A 16,961-nucleotide genomic window follows, 5' to 3' on the forward strand; every position below is an offset into this window, starting at 1 on the left:
GCAGTGGAAAGAAAACAATGACTTTGCCATGTCTTTAAAGGAAAGCTGGCTTCACCCCTCTCCCATCATCAACCAGGACTAACAAATGAAAGGGATCAGCATATACCAAAAAAAAAATATGGTTTTCAGTTCCCACCAATATAATTTCTGAAACACTTGGCACAAGACCTATGAGTCCTGGAGGCTGTTATTTGGTTTTACCCATTCTGAAAATTACAGGGAGAAAATCACAGGCTAGGATCAGGTGTCCACATCTTCATCTCAAAGGGTGAATCATAAAACTATTATAAAAACTGCATCCTGCTACACCGACAGCTGTCATTTCAAATCTCCCCAGTGCAGAAAACAGTGGTGACGGCCGCTAATGACTTAAACGTGAGATTACATTGTGATGTTTAACAGCACAGACAAGAAACGTTTGGTTTTTTTCGAGGGTTAATGAAAGTAAAACATCTCCCTGTTGATAATGGATAAAGCCTAGGGATATGAGATCATTTAAATAATGAGGTAAAGGATTGTATAGTGACACTCTTGTGTGGTTTGTGTGTGTCTTTTCCACTTGTGAGTAGGTAACGTTTAAATGGAAGAGATTGTGCATTTTGTTAGTTACTTTCGACACTGGCGGATCTGTCCTTAATTGCTGTTTTAGAAAATGTGCAAAATGGCTTTAGCACAGCGTCCCAGTGGCACTGGTGGTAAAGAACCCTCTTGCCAATGCAGGAGAGAAAAAGAGACATGAGTTTGATCTCTGGGTTGGGAAGATCCCCTGGAAGAGGGCATGGCAACCCACTCCAGTATTCTTGCCTGGAGAAACCCACAGGCTGAGGAGCCTGGTAGGCTACAGTCCATGGGGTCATAAGAGTCAGACACGACTGAGGTGACTTAGCACACATGCAGATACAATCATGGAACTAGGGAGAGCAGAAGAACCCATTTTATAGGAGAGAAAACTGAGCTACAGAAAGAAGGTAAAATTTTAGCTCACTTTTCTATACCCCATTAACTGAAGAGAAAGAACAAGAATTTATAAGCTTTTAATGTTTTGTTTGGTAGTGAGTCAAATATTATTTCTATTAGCTGGAACAAAAACAGGAACTTAAAAAATTGTGTTGTCAGGCCTTTTTCTGAGAATGTTTGGGTTACAGCAGGAAACCCGGGATTCTATTGGTATGGATTCTGATGTGTGTGGTCAGAAAACTGCAGGGCAGATTCTCCAGAACAGACTCCCATAAAGTCCATCACAAAGAGAAATAAAACAGGAATTGTGAATCATATGAGAATACAATGAAATAAAAAATTCATGAAGACACCATGGAATAAAACAGTAGCAAGATATTCAAGAATGAAAAAAAATGTATTGGGCACCCCCTTTGAGGGCAATGGCTACTCACTCTAGTATTCTTGGGCTTCCCTAGTGGCTCAGACACTAAAGAATCTGTCTGCAATGTAGGAGACTCAGGTTCGATCCCTGGGTCAGGAAGACCCCCTAGAGAAGGCCTGGAGAATCCCATGGACAGAGGAGCCTGGCGGGGTCACAGAGTGTTGGACATGATTGAGCAGCTAATACTTCTCCTGCCCCACCCCAATGACACCCTGAACATGCTGTTTCCTTTTCCCTATACTTCTAGCTCTTGATCAGAACTGAAGAGGTCACTGAAATTCTAAGGTAATTTACTTTTCCCAACCACTGTGTTTCACTCTTCTGGAAAACCCATCTGGACATAAATAGCACTCGCCCTTCTTTTCCTTGGTTAGGCTATTTATCCAACATTTTCTAAAAAGTAGAAAAGGTGAAAACAAATCACAAACTTTTGATGAAACAGGAGAGAAGAAAAAAAAAAAGAAATCTGCAAGAACTGGATAAATTAAGAATTCTTGCGCTTAAACAGACCTTCTCATTTTTTTATCCTTTCCCCTCTTCAAACAACCAAGTTTTAACCACTTCTGTTATCTACACTGTGATCTTTGAATTAAACCATTTGAACCTGAGATATGTGAGATCTGATTCCATAGGGTTTATTAAAGTAAATTGTTTTAGCAAATATGCTTGTTCCATTTGATTTTGAAGAATAATTGGTTAATGAGAGAACGATTACTTTGTTCAGACATGATTACTGAAGAAATGTTTCATCCATATGTTGCTGAGTAATGGGAAATTCTCCAGTGAAGGGGGGACAATGATTAGAAGAAACAAGATAGCTCAAAACAATATTCCCCAATGTGTTACTAAAAATGTTTTTTAAAAAATAGACCAACTCTAAGTAAGTATAGAGTTTCTTCTCAGAAGCCTGGAAGTTCAAAATGCCTAATAGGACGAAACTGTTTGTTGAAAAAGCACCATGTAGCTTTCTTTGTCTTTTGACTCAAAGGACTGTGGTTTCCTCTGAGACATTATGGGATCAGACCAGTGGTTTGCTGTCCCAGCATCCTTTGTGTCATTAATGTTATTCAGAATGTGGCATTAAAGACCTAAGTCATATATTGATAGTTTTCAAAATATTGACCAGCAGACCTCCTCATAGGAATTGCCCACAGGACAATTTGAATGTTCTCCTTTGATGAGGGGATTAAAAAAGGAGGGGAAAAACACGCTGAATGTTTATCAACTTTACTTTTGATTGTAAATGGTCTGAGGTGGGAAAGTGACCGCTTGACATATTCCATATTTCTCAAAAATTGGCTGAAGTCAAATAAGGGGACAGAAAACTTGTCTCCGTAAATCTGTTTTGGTCATCCTGGTTGCTAAATGCAAGGACACATGATCCCAATCTAAATAGTAGAGCTTGTCCCACATCTTGAAGGTTAGCTCACCCTCACTCTCTGCCCAAATGAAACAAAAATAAGAACTCCAATTTTAGTTTCACACAAGTACGGAAAAGCCAAAGTAACTGACTCCCTTAAATTCGTACATTCCTGGATTTTTCTGAAAACAATCCACAATTTTTTCAGTTAAAGGCTTATTTTAACCCTTCAATTATGCTGTATGAACAACAAATGAGCAGGCATTGAGCATCTATGAATAGGGCTGAAGGTTATAATCACTTAGAATTGCAACTGAGATCGTCTCTCACACATTGAAAGAACACGGTGTTTTGGGGCACCCACTCGGCACAATTTGCTGGGATTCAGGGAGGTTTCACAGAACACGCTGGGTTTTGGAGAATGAGCAGGAGTTCACCCCAGCCAGCAAAAGGGCATCCTGGGCATGGAACACAGCAGGAGCAAAGGCAGGGTCATTCAAGGACAGAGGGGTATTCAAGAGGCAGAGAGTTCAACACAGCTGAATGGTAGCTCTGCCGAATTTTCTTATTTAATATAACACTGGCACCACATGACAAAGCAAAGGAGTTCTGGGGCACAGGAAATGGCTGGGACTGAAACATAAATTAGGCGTCATTCAGTTCAGTTCAGTCGCTCAGTCATGTCTGACTCTTTGCAACCCCATGAATCACAGCACGCCAGGTCTCCCTGTCCATCACCAACTCCTGGAGTTCACTCAGACTCACGTCCATTGAGTCAGTGATGCCATCCAGCCATCTCATCCTCTGTCTTCCCCTTCTCCTCCTGCCCCCAATCTCTCCCAGCATCAGAGTCTTTTCCAATGAGTCAACTCTTCGCATGAGGTGGCCAAACTACTGGAGTTTCAGCTTTAGCATCATTCCTTCCAAAGAACACCCAGGGCTGATCTCCTTTAGAATGGACTGGTTGGATCTCCTTGCAGTCAGTCCAGGGGACTCTCAAGAGTCTTCTCCAACACCACAGTTCAAAAGCATCAATTCTTCAGCGCTCAGCTTTCTTCACAGTCCAACTCTCACATCCATACATGGCCACTGGAAAAAACATAGCCTTGACTAGATGGACCATTAAAGTCTAGTTATTAACTGCTGCTACAGAACTCAGTAAAAACACCTAGAAAGAAGGGCAGAAGATAGAAGATTGACACAAGGAGATGGCTAATATTTAAGAAACAAAAACAAGGAAAGAAAGCAAAATTAACAAATAAACAAATCAAGGGCTGGAAGAGGATAAAGAGAAAACAGAGTCCCATGTGTGAAAGGAAATGAGAATAGAGAGAGAAAGGAGGACCAAAGAAAGGTCACAAAGAAATATTTAAAGGAAGCAATGGAATTGTAACTTGGAGGTTGGATTATCGATAAAGAAAGTTTTAGGAAAGGTTTTAAAACACGACTGTCTTCCCACCAAAGGTTGGGATCTGGGTTTCCTTGCACCTGTCTATGCTCTGTAATTGGCTGGCCAATGAAATGCATCTGTATTAAAGTTCTGTCATTCTAAACTGGATCATTTGTAGAGACGTGGATGGACCTAGAGATCGTCACACAGAGTGAAGTAAGTGAAAAAGAAAGACAAATATTGCATATTAATACATATGTGTGGAATCTTAAAAATAGCTATAGATGATCCTTCTACAAAGCAGAAATAGACACAGATGTAGAGAACATATATATGGATACCAAAGGGGAAGTGGGATGAATGGAGAGACTGGGATTGACACATATGCACACTACTGCGCATAAAATAGGTGACTAATGAGAACCTGCTGTAGAGCACAGGGACCTCTACTCAGTGCTCTGTGGTGACCTGAACGGGAAGGAAATCCAAAAAAGAGGAGATACATGTTTATGTACAGCTGATTAACTCTGCTGTCCAGTAGAGACTAACACAACATTGTAAAGCAACTATATTCCAATAAAAAATTTTAAAAAATAAAAAAATTGTAATAAAGTTCTGTCATTCTTTTTTTTTTTTTTAGGAAAAAATATTTTATTTGAAGAGTGTCATTACAGCACTTCCCTGTTGTAGATAAAGTATTTTCTTTTCAAGGAGATACTTCCTTTTTCCCAGTCCTGTGGTTTGAATGGAAGCTGCCATATTTTTACCAGCCTCACTCCCCTGGCCACAGCTGATTATCCCAAAAAAGACACCTCACTCACACTTTGAGATGAACATCTGACTTTTAAGTGAGGCCAGTCATAAAATTCTTTTCCAGGATTTTTGGACTTCTCAAGATAGCCTGTGTTAATTCTTTTTTAGTGGTGAACTTTGAGAGGAAGCTATGGTGGCCATTCCTTTTTCTTTTTTTTTTTTCTACGGACATCTCAGTTTATCTTTTTTTTTTTTTACTTTACAATATTGTATTGGTTTTGCCATACATCAACATGAATCCACCACGGGTGTACACATGTTCCCCATCCCGAACCCCCCTCCCACCTCCCTCCCCATACCATCCCTCTGGGTCATCCCAGTGCACCAGCCCCAAGCATCCTGTATCCTGCATCGAACCTGGACTGGTGATTCGTTTCTTATATGATATTATACATGTTTCAATGCCATTGTCCCAAATCATCCCACCCTCTCCCTCTACCACAGAGTCCAAAAGACTGTTCTATACATCTGTGTCTCTTTTGCTGTCTCACATACAGGTTATTGTTACCATCTTTCTAAATTCCATATATATGCGTTTATTTGGTGTTTTTCTTTCTGGCTTACTTCACTCTGTATAATAGGCTCCAGTTTCATCCACCTCATTAGGTCATTCTTAAGAAACTGGTAGCTCCACCTCCTGTCTCTTGGATACGTGTTCTTGGTAACCAGACATCAAGCTGTAAGTCACCCAAGAAGCCCAAACCCCCACTTCCAGACCTTATGGAACCTCTTTAAAAAGATCCTCCAGGTACCACTCTACCTACCCCACTGATGTCACATGGAAAAGAGATGAGAGGTCCCTGTAAATTCCCATAAGGTACAAGCCCCTGAACAGAACAAATGACAGTTGTTTCAAGACAGTGGGTTCTAGGGTGTTTGGCTATGCAGTGAGAGTCACTAGCAGAGCTGGGGACAACATGACATATAGCATTTTTTTTAGTAGGTCAGAAATGAAGGGAAGGAGTTAAATAATGCCATGGTTTGAAGGATGGCAGGATGGAGGTGAAAATTTGTAAGTATTTCAAAACCTTGAGCAAGAATGGCAAGGAAGATCCAGAATAGGGAGCCTATAGGAGAGGGTCACTATTATTCAGCCAATAAAGGGAAGGTGGTACGTTTATCCAGGGAAAGGAAGACTAGGGAGGAATTGTTCTCAGAAAGAAAGAGATAAGAATACATAACTGACGAATTTTTTTAAAAGAAAGAAAGCGTAGTAGGCAAACTACCATTGCAAGTGCATTTTAGTTGAAATTCTGTGATTCATTTCAAGCAGTCATAAGGAGAGAGGAACTTCTCGTTGAGATCGCAAGGGCGATGTTCTATTTCTTACTCTCCACATTCCAACCCCTAGCGTCTCACTGGGGAGGAAGAAATAATGGAATACACAGATGAGTATAGAGTGGAATAAGTAAGGGTAGAATGATGTAGAATGTTTGCAGGCTAATATTGATGTATGAGAATAATCTTAAGAAAATAAAGCCCATCTATGGGGAAAAGCAAGACAGGAAAGTTATCGAGAAATAAAATCATGTGTAGTATCTAAACCAATTCATGACTTTGACACTCAAGGAGGATTCTTAGCAACAAAGCCAGAGATGCAAATGCCTTCAGAAGATCCAGACTCTACACACAGAGTGAGAAACTCTAAAAAACGCTGAGTGAAGGTGCCCATCAATTTTTAGCAAGTCAGAAGATTTAGGGGCAGTTTAGCATTTGTAAAAGAGAGGCTGACAAAATGACCTGCAGGTCAGATCCGGTCCACTGCGGGTTTTTATATTGTGTGTGAACTAAGGACATTTTTACAGTTTAAAATGCTGGAAAAAATTAAAAAGTGAATAATAGTTCATGACATCTGAAAATTACGTGAAATTCACATTTCAGTGTCAATAAATAAAGACTTAATGGTACACAACCACACCCTCGCATTTATCTTCATCTCATCTTTCACTGTAACAACAGAGTTGAGTAGTTACAACAGAGACCTAGCGCGAGCCTGCAAAGCCTAAAATATTGCTTACATTCCTGGCCCTTTATGGAAAAATTTGGCAGTCCCTGAACCACAAGTTTCTTTATTTTTATTTTATTCTTGCTTTAAAATAGATTGACTTTCTACTATCTGTTTCCATGGAGTCAAATTTGATTGATGTGGAGTTGTGTTAAAAACTGAGTTTCTTTCTTTCTTTTTTAGAAAAAGAAATGGTAACTTTGGGTCGGTTATTGATTTCTTTGTTTCTGAAAACACTTGGAAAAGACCCAGACTCTTAGCTTGTGTCTACCACTGAGCTAGTCTCTCTCCCACAGTTGCACAGACTGCAAGCATATGCTGTCAGTGGAAACATTTTTTTTTTAATCCATTTCATGAGTATAGATTGAGCATTGTCCTAGGCGTTGGGAGTGTGGCAGGAAAAAGGACAGCCAAAGTCCCTATTCTCACAGAAGGTACTTTCTTGCAGTGGGAGACAAATCATAAAAATGTAAACAGATGAGCCAGAAAAGTGGAGATCCTGATAAGCTATATGTAAGAGATTAACAGGAACAATTGGGATGGGATGAGATGGGATGGGGAGCTTGTGAAGACAGGAAAGGACTCTTCGAGCAAATAATCTTTGAGTTAAACTGAAAGGATGAAAGAAATCAACCACACACATGGCCCATGGAAGAGGGTGCCAAGCAAAAGGGTTGGAAAACGCTGGGTCTACAGGCCACTTGGCCCCTGCTGGCCAAGAGGATGTGGTGGTGTCTGAGGAAGTGACTCATTGAGCAGGGGAGGATGGGAAGAAGGAAAAAGAGGTGGGGAGAAAGGGGGTAAATCAAGACTGGACCTTGGTTTAATGACTTTATTCTTTATTATTTTATTCTAACCACAGTGGGAAGCAGCTCATAGGTTTTTAAATGGGTCTGGAGGAGGGATACATGATTACATGTGCAAAGGGACTATCGATTCTGATGGTCTAAATCAGTTCTGAAGGAAATCAACCCTGAATAGTCTTTGGAAGGACTGATACTGAAGTTCCAATCCTTTGGCCACCTGATGCAAAGAGCCATCTCATTGGGAAAGACCCTGATGCTGGGAAAGACAGAGGGCAGGAAGAGAAGCAGTGACAGAGAATGAGACGGTTGGATGGCATCACCGACTCGATGGATATGAGACTGAGCAAACTCTGGGAGGTAGTGAAGGACAGGGAAGCCTGGCGTGCTGCAGTCCATGGGGTCACAAAGAGTCAGAAACGACTGAGCAACTGAACAGCAACAATCAATCAATTCTGGTACATTGATTGCACAGTTGGGAATGGAATCAGAGACCCTGGGGGACACTGCACAAGTGTAGACAAGAAGCGACAGGAGAAATGGGAAAACAGGAGTGATGATTTGGAGGTAAAGCTGGATGTCTTGGACATAAGATATAAAGAGATAAAAAAAAAAGGAGTTAAGTGAGGAATCAATGCTTTGAAAATGAGTCCAGGCTTGTTCATTCTGAGTCAACATACCAAGGTCAAAGTCCAGTCTGGAGTGGGTAAGTTCAGTTCTGGACATGCTTAGAAGTACTAGGGCTAGAGACGAAAGTGTAACTTCTGAGGCAGTCCAATGCAGAGGGAACTGGAACCACCGGCATGAAAAGAGCCAGTGGCTGGACAAGAAAGTAAAACTCATCCTCTAACACTTGAGATTAAAAAGTGAAAGCGACTACCTCTTTGGAAGGTACTTGCAAAGAGTTCAGAAGAGCCCCAGATAAGAAAAGCAACTCTCAGGTATTTGGGGTTTGCTTTGTTTTACAAGAGAAAAACACAGTCAGTAGCATAGGTATAGTCTTTTGAGTTGGTGATCATTGGTGGACACTGGCTAGTGTTCAATTACATTAAGTGCAAATTGAGAAACATTTTAAATATTAATGTGTTTACTATACTTACGGACTTCCCTCAGTGGTAAAGAACCTGCCTGCCAGTACAGGAGATCTGGGTTTGATCCCTGGGTCGAGAAGATTCCCTGGAGGAGGAAATGGAAACCCACTCCAGTATTCTTGCCTGGGAAGTTCCATGGACAGAAGAGTCTGGCGGGCTATAGTCCATGGGGTCACAAAGAATCAGACATGAATGAAGCAGCTGAGCACACAATATACATATAGTTATGACTGATTCACATCATTGTATGCAGAAGCCAACACAACACTGTAAAGCAATTATGCTACAATGAAAAAGAAAATACTTTTACTGTCAACCAAGTTGAGTTTCTGAGTAAGAGGTTTTGAGGACTGCAAGGCAGTCTGGCACATGGAAACCCCATCACTGTCAAAGTCCCAAGGTCATGCCCTGACCAACAGAGTAACACCTGTCCCTGGATGGCTTTTAGGTAAATTTTGCAACTTCTCTGAAGCTTGGGAGGAGTTGAGATTTTAAAATAAAGCCATTTTCTATATAACCTTCATTTGGGAGTTCTTTAAATCCTGCTACATGTATTATTTCATAAATTTGAAAATGTTAAAGTAAAACCACGGGTTTTACTTTCATAAAAAGGGCATATATTTTTAAAGTTTCTAAAAGTCTAATCTTATATAAATTCCTCTTTGGACAGGCAAGAAAAGTGAGCAGAGTGGTTAGGTAACTTGCCTAATATGAATAGAGCTAGGGGCATAACCAGTACCCAAATCCAAGTTCTTTCCTTAATAAAGGCTCATAATAATGAACAGGAAAAGAAACTTCCACCTAGAAGGAGCTTCTGGGGACACAGACAGTGAAGGTCCACCACCATAAGAAGGATCTGACTCAGGTTAAGAGCCAAGACTAAGAAAAAGCATCTCAAGTATATTTCACGATGCATCTACCTTCAATGGAGAAGAAAATGAGTAATAATAATAAAATATTTAAATTATTATTTTACATATTTTTTCTAAATTTCTTAAAATAACTCTCTAGATCTCCAAATTTCACTCTCTCCCCATGATTTCATGTTTTTTTACACTTTGTGGGTGTGTGCTAAGTGGCTTCAGTCATGTCCAATTCTTTGCAACCCATGGACTGTAGCCCACCAGGTTCCTCTGTCCAAGGGATTCTCCAGGCAAGAATACTGGAGTGGTGTGCCATGCCCTCCTTCAGGGGCTCTTCCTGACCCAGGGATTGAACCTGCATCTCTTATGTCTCTTGCAATGGCAAGGAGGTCCTTTACCACTAGCATCACCTGGGAAGGCCTCTCTACACTTCACCTGCATAATTAAAGGTTTGACAAATGTACAAAGTCTTCAGCTTCTTCAGTATGACTTGTTTTAAAGTTCTAGATGAAAAACTCATGTCAATCTTCATTTTATCTACATCTTGTTTCCACCCATTGTCATCACAGTATGACAAGCAAAACTCTTTTATTGCAACAGCATTTTTTTTTTTTGGTATAGCAATATCCTTAATGTTTTGTTTGCAGTAAAAAGGCTTAAAATGCTATTTTTCTTCTCTTCACTTAGAAGCAATCAGTCTCCCTCTCACTGAGCTCCTACTCAGACAACTAATATCCAGAATTATACCATATCAGCTGTGTGGGGGGAAAAAAAAATACACATGCATTGTTTCTTTTCTGGTAAGCAAAGTAGTGTTTGCCAGTTAAATCCCCAGGTAGCTAGCTTTCAAACAGTCAGATATAAAATTAGCAAATGAAACATCTGTTCCTCACTATTATTTTATAATCACATTAATTGGCAGATGTCTTTAGGTAACAGAGGAAAGCATATCAGCCATTACATGTGTTTCTATAGGGTCATGCTTTTGGCCACTGGGTATCATGTGCCTAAAAGGCCATCGCAGCAGGAGACAGTTACCCTGGACTCAGATAGCAGCCAGCTTTCTCCCCATGCAAACCTCCTGACAAGGGAGCTAGCTGCCCACATACGACAGGAACGAGGATGCCCGGTTATACCCCAGTGTGGACAACCTTACCCTCACCGCTGCCAGATTTGGTTTTTCAATTATCATGTAGTTTGCAGAAAAGCGCTGTGCCAATTCAATTACTGCCTGATTAATGGAGTGTTGCGGGTTTATTTCAGGGGTCTAGCTATCTATTCATTAGCATATTGGGGCCTCTACTCCACTGTTTTGTCCTGATATGCTTTGAAAACTCCCCAGTGCAATTAAAATACTCTAATATGCTTTAAATAGTTATTTGAGAAAACACATCCAGACTTTTTTGTATTCCTTGGGGATTTTGTTAAGCATATCCAGATTTATTAGAAGGCATCTACAATTCCTTTATAAACACATTCTTCGTTCCTCGTCTAGGTTTTGGAATTTTCCCTCACCAGATGAGCAGCCCTGTGCTGGGCAGTAGAGTTCCTGTTTCCCGCATCTGGAGGAGGAGACAGCATCACAAAAGACTGAGTCTGAGAGTTGCATCCAATGATTTGCTTTCATAGGATCTTCTCCAGCTTGCTTTGAGTCATAAACTTGACTAGCGACCGAATCTAACGTGGAGTCTCTGCAGGCGTCTCTATGGAGTTCTGTCCATATTCAGTAAAAAAGGAGTGATGATTAGATTGAGTTGTGAAGAATATTGAATTTCCTTGGCCTTTTCTCTTTCTGGAGAATGATATTAAGAGTGAATGACCCTTAGTGGGCAAAGAAAGATCCTCCTCTTAGTAGCCACTGTGTTTTCCTTTTTATGTGTGGCCACCTTTATATACAGATGGGCTAAAAAAATATGTAGACTCTGATGCTAGTCTTTGCAAATGCCATCTGTAAATTCAAGATGGTGGAGGGGCAGAATAGACTCATCTGCTAGCAGAAGATGACATGCAAAAGAAGAATAGGAGGCCGCCATCACCAGCCACCCACACACCCGTCAGGAGTTGGGACTGGTGAGAATTAATGGCCATGGGTGAAGATGGACTTGAATTACACCCACAAGAGCCAAGCTCATTTTTTTGATGCAGCAGTTTTTCAGAACACTTCCTATATATTCCCATTTGAGCATCACAAGAGTCCCGTGAGGAGCTAATGCTACACACGTGGATGGTGATCCGGTTGTTGCGGAAGTACAAGAGAAGTTTTGTTTCAGATGTTATGAACTCAGACGTAACTGTGTCTAACTTTGTTCCCAGTGACCCAGGCTCAGTTTGCAATCCAAGATGCTACCCAGAATATTCTTATAGAGCATGCTCAGTGCTCAGATATTATGGAAGAAGCACACGTATCTGAGAAGGTCAGCATTCCTGAGCAAGTGCTGGACTCAGGGGGAACTGAAGAAGTGTCTTTAGCAGAGTGCACAGTCCCAGAGGCTGTTTCAGCTTCTGATGTTACTTAAGCCTCAGTGTCTATGCCAGAACATGTCTTGACGAGTGAATCTGTGCAGGTGTCTGACGTTGAACACATTGAATAAGTGTGTAGTAGTAATCTATAGTACAGTAGGGGCAGAAATCATTGCTGATCCTCTGACTGCCGATAGCCTCTGAAGAAGTATTGGTAGCAGATTGTGCCTCTGATGCAGCCATTGACGCCAATGGTGAACCAGAAAGATGATGGTGAAAGCAACTGTGAGGGTACCTTGATTTCCTGTAAGCCTTGGGGTACCGTGATTGTCAAAGTGTTTTCAAAGGCTGTCTTTCCCAAATTATATCAGGGGTGCAATTTTCTTGACTTCTGTGAAATTAAATTACATAGACCTTCCTTTTTTGTTGTTTCACTTCGGAGCCTGTAAGATGACTCAAAATTTTTAAAAGTGGAATGGTACAGGGTCATTTCTCTGTGAGGACACAATAGAAAGATGACATTTCTTCAGTCTAGAGAGAGAAGGATGGAAAGCAATAGAACTGAACTTTTTGAAATCATGAAGGATGTGATCAGGCTGTTAGCAGACTTTGTTAGAATTAGGAACTCTCTTAAACTTAAAAGGAGTTCAGCTTGGAGAAAAATGTACAACCAAACTATTCATAGTCTTATACATGGATATCCTGTACTACTGAAGTAATACTTAAGTAATGAGTACTTCACTTACATGGTATGTAAAATGCTCTTTATATAACAGATACATACACAAGAGTTCTGGCATAGTATTTAAGGGACTTCCCTGATGCCTCAGCAGTAACAAGTCTGCTTGCAGTACAGGAAACCCAGGTTCCATCCCTGGGTTGGGAAGAATCCCTGGAGTAGGGAATGACAACCCCCTCCAGTATTATCGCCTGGGAAATCCCATGGACAGAGGATCCTTGTGGGCTACAGTCTATGGGGTCACAAAGTCAGACACGACTGAGAGACTAACACTTTCAACTTCATAGTATTTAAACAAATGATTCCAAAACATAATTTCAAGTATGAAGGACTCATTCGAGGTTATTGAAGAAAAGTAAGGTGTTCTGGAACACACCTCTAATGTCTGGGAGGACAGCTGTGTCTTCTTACAATTGATGTCTTGGTATCACTTCCAGATATAAAATACTCTGTTGGATAGATCACAGTTCTGACCCAATAGGGAAGTTCTTAGGTCTTTAGGAACTAAACATCAAACAAATAAAGACTCACAGACTCTGCTTATATAAACTCACAAGACTATTTGCTTTGCTTAAATACCTGTTATGACACAGGAATTTAATATAGCATATTGAAGTCCATCAGCATATTAGGAAATACCTTTTAAAAGTTCTTAAGATCTTGGAACTGAGAGAATTCTTTGTGTAAAGAAGAGGAAAGCCTCTTCATTCAACACGTTTGTTGTGCCCCTACTTTGCGTGAGAGAGTTCTGTAGATAATGCAAATATGAGTATATGCTAAATTAAAAAATACACCAAACCAAAAAAAAAAAAAAAACAGAAGGTTGGGAGGTTAGGCTGTAATAGGAGTAGTGGCTGCAGGTAGTCAAAATACAAGTTAAGAGTGCGACATAGCTTTGTATTAAGAAACGCTGACAGTGTCATGATACTGTAAGTCTGAACAATACTCTAACTATGCTAATACTTTACTTAATATATAGTAAAAATATATGCATATAATGCATATAATATACATAAATATATTATATATAGTATTAAATATGACTAATACTATAAGAGTCCAGGTTTGTTGTTAACAGATGAGATAAGCAGGAGTTAGAAAGAGCAGGAAAGGACAGCAGCCAGTTAGGCAGTCACTTTAAATTTCACAGTGATGTGATAAATAAACGACGCTAATGCCAGGTGACAGGTTTTCTGCTTAAGAGAAGTCCTATTAAGACATGACCTGAGTGGGAAAGAAATCCAAAGGGAGAGGCTGTGTATATGTATGGTAGATCCATTTTTCTGTACAGTAGAACTAACACAGCATTGAAAAGCAACTTTTTATTCTAATAAAAGTTAACTTTAAAAAGGAGTATTCCCAGGAGACGAGCGGGTAAACCAGCCATCCACCTCCTAAAAAAACAGTGCCTCTCTTGTGCGTTTATGCATTCACTCCATTCATTTACTGAATTGCTGTCAGTGGGTCCATGTGCTACACACCATTTTGGACAGGACCTTTTTCTTCTACCTGTTCTTCCATTATTCCTGGATAAAAGGACAGGTAAGAAAAAAAAAAGGGATAATAATCTTTATTTTCTGAATTTCAAGGGCCTATTACATGTATTAAAGAAATTTCTCCTTCTCCAAAATGCCTACCCATTTCAAAAAGAGGAAGAAAGACTTCAGAAACCATCTACTTTTCCTGTTGAAAACTTCAGTGTATGAATAAACCAAGTTTAGAATCATTTGTCTTTGTAAAGTGCTACCTTGGTGTAAAAAAAAAATTAAAATTAAAAATGGAAATATTTATGCACCCCCATCCCCCAAGTGAAGTGTGTGAAGCGTATATTTTACAGAGCAGGAAGTAAAGTATAAGCTCAGCGTTTTGAGTAATGTCACTCTCTGCCCTGTGTTAGATCTGTTGGTTCTTCCTGGTTCAGACCCATCACTGGCCTCCCGGCTTGCAAGGTGAGTGACTTAGTCTGATCGAGTCCACAGGGAATGATGCCATGAAGCATTTGCTGCTAGGCAGTGAAGTGTGAGCAGGTCCAAAAGCGCAGCATGGTGAGTGTTGACGGATGCAGAGGAACTAAATTATACATGCTGTAGGCTCCAGGGCAGTGGAGCCCACGTACCGTCACACTCCCAGGAGACCACGGCAGCAGCAGAAGTCAGGCCATAGGAAAACAGAGCCTTTGGGTACCAGCGCATACCTTAGCAACATGGGGGTGATCAGTCAAAAGTTTGTGTTTACAACTCTGGACAATTGCTCATTTATTTCCCCCTCCGTGCTCTGATATACTGTGTGTGTGTGTGCATAGCTGTAACCAAACTCCTTAGAATCACCAAATATCATGACGGATTTTCAAATTCAATGTGCAACCCCCCCAAGCATTTCAGCCATATATTTCCCAATCTGAACTTGTAACATTGTGTTCCGTAAGGAAAATTTACTCCACATGCTTCACAGCTAACTGTGAATAAACATAACGTCCGACATGCCACAAAATACACGTTTTTCTCACTTCCAAAATTTAAAATAAATAGAAAGGAAAGGTTTTTTTGGAGAATGTTTGGAAAGTATCAAAACAAGGACTTACAAATATTCTTAAGTAATAAAACAAACTCTGTGTGATTCAAAAATCATTTACCTTGTATTTAACCCACTGTTGTTAGAGATTTAATTTTCAAAACACATTTTTCTGATCAATAAAAGGAATATCTATACAAACAAACAAGCAACTTGGTTAAAGTAATTAGTCCCCAGAACTGCCATGAGAATAATGAAAGCTTCAATAATATATAATAAATAACCTAACCAGTAAATAAATTTGACTTTTAAAGTTTTATTATCTTTTCAAATTTATAAATCTTTTAAGCCATTTACTTCAAAGCAGGATATTGAACTCACTCAGTTTCAGACTAATGTTAACACCCTTGATAAACCTGATTGACTCTTTACATCTAAAATAATACATTTTAAAAACTGTGTGATTATATAATTTAACAGCTTTCCTATTTTATTAGCATCATTTAGAAGAAAACATGGTCAGTTATGTCATAAACAATATTTAATAATCTTGCCAAAAGTTAAGTAGGCTTCTACTGTTGCTTTTGGAGTTTTTAAAAGTGTTTAACTTGAAATGGCATTAACATTATTTTTCTAGTCAGAAGATCATAAAATTTTAAAAATTTTAAAAAGTATTGTTAGATTTAAAACCACATGCTCCATTCTTCCTAAAATAGAAAGTATTCACATGTATACCTGTGGTGGATTCATTTTGATATTTGGCAAAACTAATACAATTATGTAAAGTTTAAAAATAAAATTAAATTTAAAAAAAAGAAAGTATTCTATTTGTTTTCTGTTTGAAATCATTGTTAGCATTTTTTATGTATACATTTTTATACTTTAGTTTTTTAAAGAATGTTTTTATTAGGTCAACTAAAAAAATATTTAAAAAGATCTAAGCATTTCTATGAAATTTATTTCATTTTTAGGAGAAAGATGAACACACTTCTAGTTTTTCACCCTATGCCAAAGTTTCAGCCCAGAGAGGATGTTTATGGTTCAGATAAAAAAAAAAAAAACCTAAGAAATATAAATGTGGAGACAACCTTAACTACAGTGTTATGAATGCAAAGTTGTAATTTTATATGTTAATCTATCAATACACGGCATGTGCAAACATATGTTTATAGACAAGGAAACAGGAATATACAAATGAGGAGATAAAATTCTTGTATCTCATTTGGTGCTCTGTAATTTCTCTCAATTTATGAATGTTTTGTTTTTGTGTTATGATTTCATTTGAAGCTGACATGATGTAACTTGGGCTTATTTGCAAAGACCTCATCGCGAACAGTCTCAAAGCTGGGACTGCCAGCCTGCTCGGAAGATGGGGCAGAAACTTTCCCTACTGGGACGTTTACAGGTAGGACAAGAAAATCAGAACATCGTGCAAGGGGAAATTTTTGAGGGCTCTTTGATAGGCAGGACAGGTATGCATTCAATTTTATGAGCACATCTGTTACATCAACCTCTCTAAATTTGGCCCCTAGGCTTTAGCAGAAA

At 39.4% G+C, this 16,961-nt stretch overlaps 1 pseudogene; it reads left to right on the plus strand.

The window, feature by feature from the left end:
• The first annotated feature begins 11,792 nt into the window (after positions 1-11,792).
• LOC104980984 overlaps positions 11,793-16,961 on the plus strand; it is a 72,561-nt pseudogene continuing 67,392 nt past the window's right edge.

This window comes from Bison bison, unplaced genomic scaffold (assembly GCF_000754665.1).
Source record: "Bison bison bison isolate TAMUID 2011002044 unplaced genomic scaffold, Bison_UMD1.0 scf7180017864508, whole genome shotgun sequence".
Taxonomy (NCBI): Eukaryota; Metazoa; Chordata; class Mammalia; order Artiodactyla; family Bovidae; genus Bison; species Bison bison.